Here is a 6576-nt window from a genome sequence, read left to right on the forward strand (position 1 = left end):
CGGGCAAAAATTGCTCGTAATTACTCACTTTATCTTTGCCCGAAAACTCTTCGTGTTTACGAGTAAAGAGGGACAGCTATGAGCACGTGATTTTTGCCAGACGAAAAATACTCCTACAAAATCCACAAAAATAGATTTTTTTAATTATTTTAATTTTTCATAGAATTTCTAGGAATTTCTTGTTAATTATTTTTTATATTTAGTTGCATATTTAATATCTTAAAATCATAAAAAAATACCAAAAAATATCCAAAATATTCATTGCATAGCATTTTAGATTTACTTTGTATTTTAGGATTTAATTACGTTTATTAGTTGCATTATTAAATGAAAATCACAAAAATAATGGTCATTTTATTTTTACATTTTTAGCTTTTAGTTTTAAATTAGTAATTTTCTTTCATTAGTTTTAAGTTAATTAATTATTTAAATGGTAGAAGTAGATAATTAAGTTTAATTCTACAAATTAGATTTGGTTTAGGACTTAATTTAGATTTTTAATTAATTAGGATTTAAAATTAGAAAAGAGAAAAAAAAAAGAGAAAACGCTTTGTTTGGTTCTGTTGGGCCACAACCATTTCAGTGGCCCAAGACTACCCTCAAATCCCCAAGCCCAGACCTCTAAAATCTGGTCCAGGTTCCCCTCTAACCTGAAACAACCCCGTCCCCCCCAAATCTAATCTCAGTCGTTGATCTCCCACCATCTAACGGCCGGGAACTAACACCCACACCCATTAAAATTGTCCTAACCAACCCCCATAACCCCAAAGACCCCCCATTCTCTCATCGTCCTCACCATCTCTTAAACCCTAGCCGCCCCTAAATCCTTACCCCCACTGGCCGGCGGCCACCTCTCCAAACAACCTCAAATCTTTACCGTACACTCTTCATTCCCTCCTAATCCCTAATCCCCTACTGATTTTCCCAAAAACCTCCCCAAGATCCTTTAATTTCAAATCTAAGAATAACCTGAAATCCTAATCCCCTTTGTTCGATTTTATTTCAAGATCCCTAAGAGTTGATTCGACCCGAAATTTATATTGCTTGATTGTTCTCGTTGAGAACAATCAAATAATGTTAATTTCAGGTCGTTTCAAAAAAACATTGAAGTTGGTCAAGATCGCCATTCCCTTGGAGATTTCTTTGTCTAAGATTAATGGGTAATTCCTCTTACTTTATTTCCTTTTATTCTTCTTCTTCTTTCTTCCACTAAACGACTCTTCTGCCTTTTCAATTCTCCTCCAGATATTTTGTCCTAATTAGGATTTTAAGTTTAGTTTCGATTTTATTGTGATTAAAAGGTCTAATTACACATTAGTTATTTTAAATGCAAAATATTAGGTTATTCGATCTTAGATTAATTTGGTTAGTGAAGCAGTACTTATTGAAATTCTTGTTTTGAGTTTTGGATTTGCATGACTGTTCTATTATAAGTTGTTTTATAAATATAAGAAACATAGTAGAGTCAATTGAAATAAAGGATTTAGGTGTTTGGTCAATAAGTTTCTAGAAGGGACTAAAGTGCAATAAAAACCAGAAATTATGTTAGATTTTGGGGTTAAAAGGGGTAAAATACAGAAGCTAAAATGGCTAAAAATATGGAGGAAAAACTGAATGGACAGTTGTCCAATAATTGTCCAATTTAGTTTTAAAAGATGCTTTTTTCCTTGAAATTCAGGGGTGGCTTTCTGAAAATTATTCCTTTCTTATTTTTTGCACACGACAAATTTAGCACATGTTATATAAGACCTCTTACCCTCTCACTAAGATGGACACTGGTTTCACACGAAAAAACCTCTGAAATTTAGGATCCTTTTTCATTTTGAGACTAATTTTGAGATTGAGGAAAATACTGAAAAAGTTCAATGAAGCTGAGTTTTTGGGGTTGTTTCTTCTGCATTGTTGTTTGTTGATTTGCATCTGCTGATTTTCCTGTTGTAGCTGAGCTTAGTAATTCTAAACCTCATTTGGTTAATAACTACTTAGTTCCTGCTTATAGGTATGTTGATCTTCACTTGTGATTCACTTTGAGCTTATAAGCAAATATGTGAAAACTTGATGGTTATACTCAGTTTCCTGCATCTATTTTTGTGTTTAAATTTCCAGATTTGTTTGTCTTTGTTCCTCCTCTAATGGTTGTTTCTGTTTGTCCGCTTCCTTAGTAAAATTATGCATAAAACTACTCATGAACTAGTTTATTTGCTACTGTTAATTCTCCATCTTGATGAGATCTTTAGTTGTTATATGTTTCCAATGTATGAAAATGATGAAGTAGATCGAAACTTAATGTCTACTAAGGCTAATCTAAGTGTTTGTTTTCAATTAGAATGTATGTTGTTTATTTGATGATTTCAAGCCTAAACTGCACATTTTCAAAAGGGTCCGAAATCGATTCCAATAAACAGATGAAAGGACAGGATGCTGCTGAAGGTAATGGGAAAGACTCTTTGATGTATGGTGATACAAAGGCTTAGTTAAGTGATTTTCAGGTAAAATTTCTTAGTTTGAACAAAAGGAATTCATTGATCATTGTAATAATTTAAGAGTTATTCATGCCATGTGACAAATGTATGAGCTTTCTATATGAGATTAGAATCAATATTTATTATGATTAAGCATAGTGCTAGGTTAGATTGGTAGTGATAATTATATTCTATGTGTTTGGACTTGACTATCTTGAATTGCCACGCTTTAGGGCCTTATGTTAAATTAGGCCATTTTGAAAGCCTGATGTAGAATTAGACGCATCAGGTCTCAATTGTTGAGAACCTAAAGAGACCTGTTGGAGAATAGGTCCTACTGGGCCTATTGTATTGTGGCCCAGTTCTCGAAAAGCCCCAAAACAAAATACCACACAGTATTAGTAAATTGTTTGTAGTCCAAATATTAGTTAAAAACATAATTATTCAATTAGAACCCGTTCAGTGTAATTCGGTACACTCTTACATTAAGCTTAAACCCAACTGCCCTGTTAATCAATCTCACATGGTTAAGTTTTTAAGCGATTTGCTGGCATGCCAACAAGAGTAGTACATGAATTGATAGCAGATGTTTGTTAGAATCTAAATGAATGAGATCGTTGGTTTAGTTATACAAAAATCACAAATCTTCGTAGAATGCTTTAGGTGCGTTCTAAATCCACTATCGTGATCGTGTACACGTTCGCGTGACATAATTACGATTCTCAAAATAAATGAAGGTACACATTTGAGCGACTTTGACCAAACAATTTTAATAATAATAATAATGCGTGATAAATTGTGTACACGTACGCGTGACATAATTTTTAGCGCGCCGAATAAAGCAGGTTTACACACATGTGGCCCATTTCAAAGATAAATCCGTAAAACACCATAATTAAAAGCGTTAAAAGGTAAAATGCACATAGGATCTAAAATATATAATTAAAACAATTCAATTAATCCAGGTATGATTAAAGTGACAATGCTAAAATTACGAAATCCAGGAATGCTTAACACCTTCTCCCGGGTTAACAGAATTCCTTACCGGTCTTCTGATTTCGCAGACTTTTAGAACATAGTCAATTTCCTCGATTTGGGATTTTAAAATAAACTAGTGACTTGGAACACCATAATAATTATTCTAAGTGGTGACTCTGAAATTGAATAATTAATCCTATTTCGAATAATGTCACTTTAATTGGAAAAACTCTCTATCCCTCGGGAAAAAAGAGGTTTGACACCCGAAAAACGGATAACAATTGAATTTATACGCGGTTCTAAGGATACATAGTATAATTTAGTACAAATTGAGAAAATATATAAATGAATATCGAAATTAACTGTAAAAGAAATAAATGCAAACCAAACGGATCAATTAGCTTTGGCTTTTGAGTTAGATTACTCTCGAACCAAGTGAAAATTATGTTAATGTATGAATAGAGTAACAAGGTATTGAAAGCTGATATGCACTGTATTGCTTTCCTTTCAAAATCAATCTCCCCCTACAAATGATTAGAAACCCTTTATATAGTAGGGAAGTCCTATTTTGAATATAATTAAAAATACAGAAGGAATCCCATGATAGATTAATTAATTGGTCTCTCCTTGATATGCGCCGGGATTTTCGCCGAGATTCTCACCTTAATTGCGGATATACCGGCTTTTTTATTTTTTTGCTCGATCTCGATCTTGGCCGATCATGATCTTGATTGGTCTCGATCTTGACCGATCTCAGCCAGTCTTTATTTTGTTCGATCTCGATCTTGGTCGGTCTCTGGGTCGTGAGTTCGGCAACCTAACTTCGCATCATAGCTTGACGTTATACGAGGTTGAACCTTGATCTATCAAGTTCCAGTCTCGATTAGTCATACGAAGGGCAAGAATGGTTTTTACCGTATACAATTATGGATAACTTATATAATAGCAGGAATTAGTGGATGCCCAAAAAACAATATGACGGATATCTTTTCTTGAAATGAAAACAACCAAATGCAAGGGATTCAGCATATTAACCTTGCTCTCTGAGCAAATTCCAAAAATAATTTTGAAGTTTCTGTAAACATACATGACATGAGAATGAAAGACCAAAAGAAATGGAGTGACTTGGGATCCTTACTTGATATGGAATGACCTATTATTTATAATGCTCAATAGAATCATAAAACATAGTATTCCAATCCCTTGTTGTTTTGGCTCTCTGAGCTTTCTAGCTTTTAATATCTAGTGCATTGATAGCAGATATCTGCAGGAACATCGATACTGCTGCCAAGTCAGTGGAGAAAGCGGGACTATACGGTCGTTCTGAGGGATGATTCAACTTTACGAGGCCATTTCCCTGGGGTAAGTATACAGAGCAGCCTACATAAATTAAGTTTTTTGGATGGTAAAACTAGCTTATATGTAAACCCCCAAAATGCTTAAGTTAAAATCAGTTATAAGTCATAAATTGGATAATCACTTTTAGTTTGACCAACAATTTTACTAGTTTATTATTAATGATATTTTTTAATTCACAAAATTGTTTTCCCAAAATAAATTTTCTGACTTTCTCTTCATTCCATATTCGTCGTTAATTCTTTTTCTTACAAGGAATTTTTTTAATTTATAATCTTTTGAAAAAAATCAAGGGTATTTTAGTTATTTTAATAAAAGAATAGCTTATCTAACATTTTTTATCAAACACATTAACTGTTTATTATCAATTTCATCACTTCTATTCAAACACATAAATAATTATTTTTAAAATCAATTTCAACTCTTAAATAAGTTTTTTAGCACTTCAAAACTTATCGTCTATTTACAATCAGTTAATCCAAACGGCTCTTAGGAAGCATATGCAGCTGTTTCAGTGCTGGGTGAGATGGATGTATGGATTATCTTGCCCTTTTTCCTCCAAGGAGGCCGTTATACCATTGGAGATATACATTATGTTGCAGATTCTGATAGGTATTCTCTTCTAATTCGTCACATATTAGCTGTTTGGACTTGCCGGTCATCACTAATTATGTTTCCTTCTAATCTATAGGCTTGTTCCAGCAGGTGAAACTGAATTTGCTAAAGATGCTGCTTTTGGATACAAATCTTCCAACCTCCGTGAGGTCAAGCCTTGTCTTTAATTTTCCAAGTAAAACACATTATATTCTGTTTCACCACGAAATTGATTTAGTTGTTATTCTAAAGAAAAGAATGAGAGAATTTTGCAAGTTAACATTAGAAACAGCCACGGAAGCATTAACTTGAGATTTAAAATCAAATCAGTGTATATGCATCCATATCAATGGGTAGCTTCAAAGTTTAGCTGCCTTTCAACTCCGCATTCCATTACAGGTGAGATAGATTTGAATGCTATCACATCCCAGCAGTTGCATACAATTACCTTTGACCAATATCCCAATGAAAACCATATGTTCCATGATTGGGATAAACAGGGGAAACAAGAACAGAAAGTAAAAATGTTATAGGCAACCAAAGTTTGTATGCAAAGTAAAAAAGAAGCCAGGTTTTGCACCATTTAACAGAGAGAAAGTACAGTATTTATAACATTTTTAAAAAGAAACAAGAACTAGTGTTCTCTGACATCTCCAAAGTGGTACGGTCTCAGTTGTTTTCATATTATAACAAACCCGTGATGGAATTCAATAAATAACATGAAACATCTCATTTGATGAATGGAGAAGATATTCATACCACTCCTCAGTGTCCAGTTTACTCGGCAGAAGCAATTCCTCCATGGAACTGTTTATTTTGCAATTAATCACGAGTCGATGAACTTTAGTTACACAATCAGTGTTCAATCAACATTATTGACATTTCAAAATCTTACAAATTATTGCCAGCTGATATTGTCACATAGAGTATATATAATAAAAAGTAGGCAGAATAGCCTAGTATACCCTTATACTTTTTCCGGTTTGACATCCCGGTCATCCTACTTCACTTGTTTTCGTCCAAATACTTTAACTTGATCAAAACCTATATTTTATACTCCTCTACCTATGTGTGTATCTCACTTGCTTGACATGGATGACACGTCATATTCCACGTCATTTTTATATTCTATCTATACTAAAACACTTATTATATACTATTATTTTCTTAAAGAAAAAGAAAAAAA

General features: G+C 33.3%; 1 long non-coding RNA gene across 1 annotated transcript; it reads left to right on the plus strand.

The window, feature by feature from the left end:
* Positions 1-5284: 5284 nt before the first annotated feature.
* On the plus strand, positions 5285-5560 carry LOC107796954 (uncharacterized). Its single transcript, XR_001650555.2, has 2 exons — positions 5285-5408; positions 5488-5560. It is a non-coding gene; the product is annotated as an uncharacterized LOC107796954 (long non-coding RNA).
* Positions 5561-6576: the final 1016 nt, after the last annotated feature.

This window comes from Nicotiana tabacum, chromosome 4, assembly GCF_000715075.1.
Source record: "Nicotiana tabacum cultivar K326 chromosome 4, ASM71507v2, whole genome shotgun sequence".
In the NCBI taxonomy this organism is placed as follows: Eukaryota; Viridiplantae; Streptophyta; class Magnoliopsida; order Solanales; family Solanaceae; genus Nicotiana; species Nicotiana tabacum.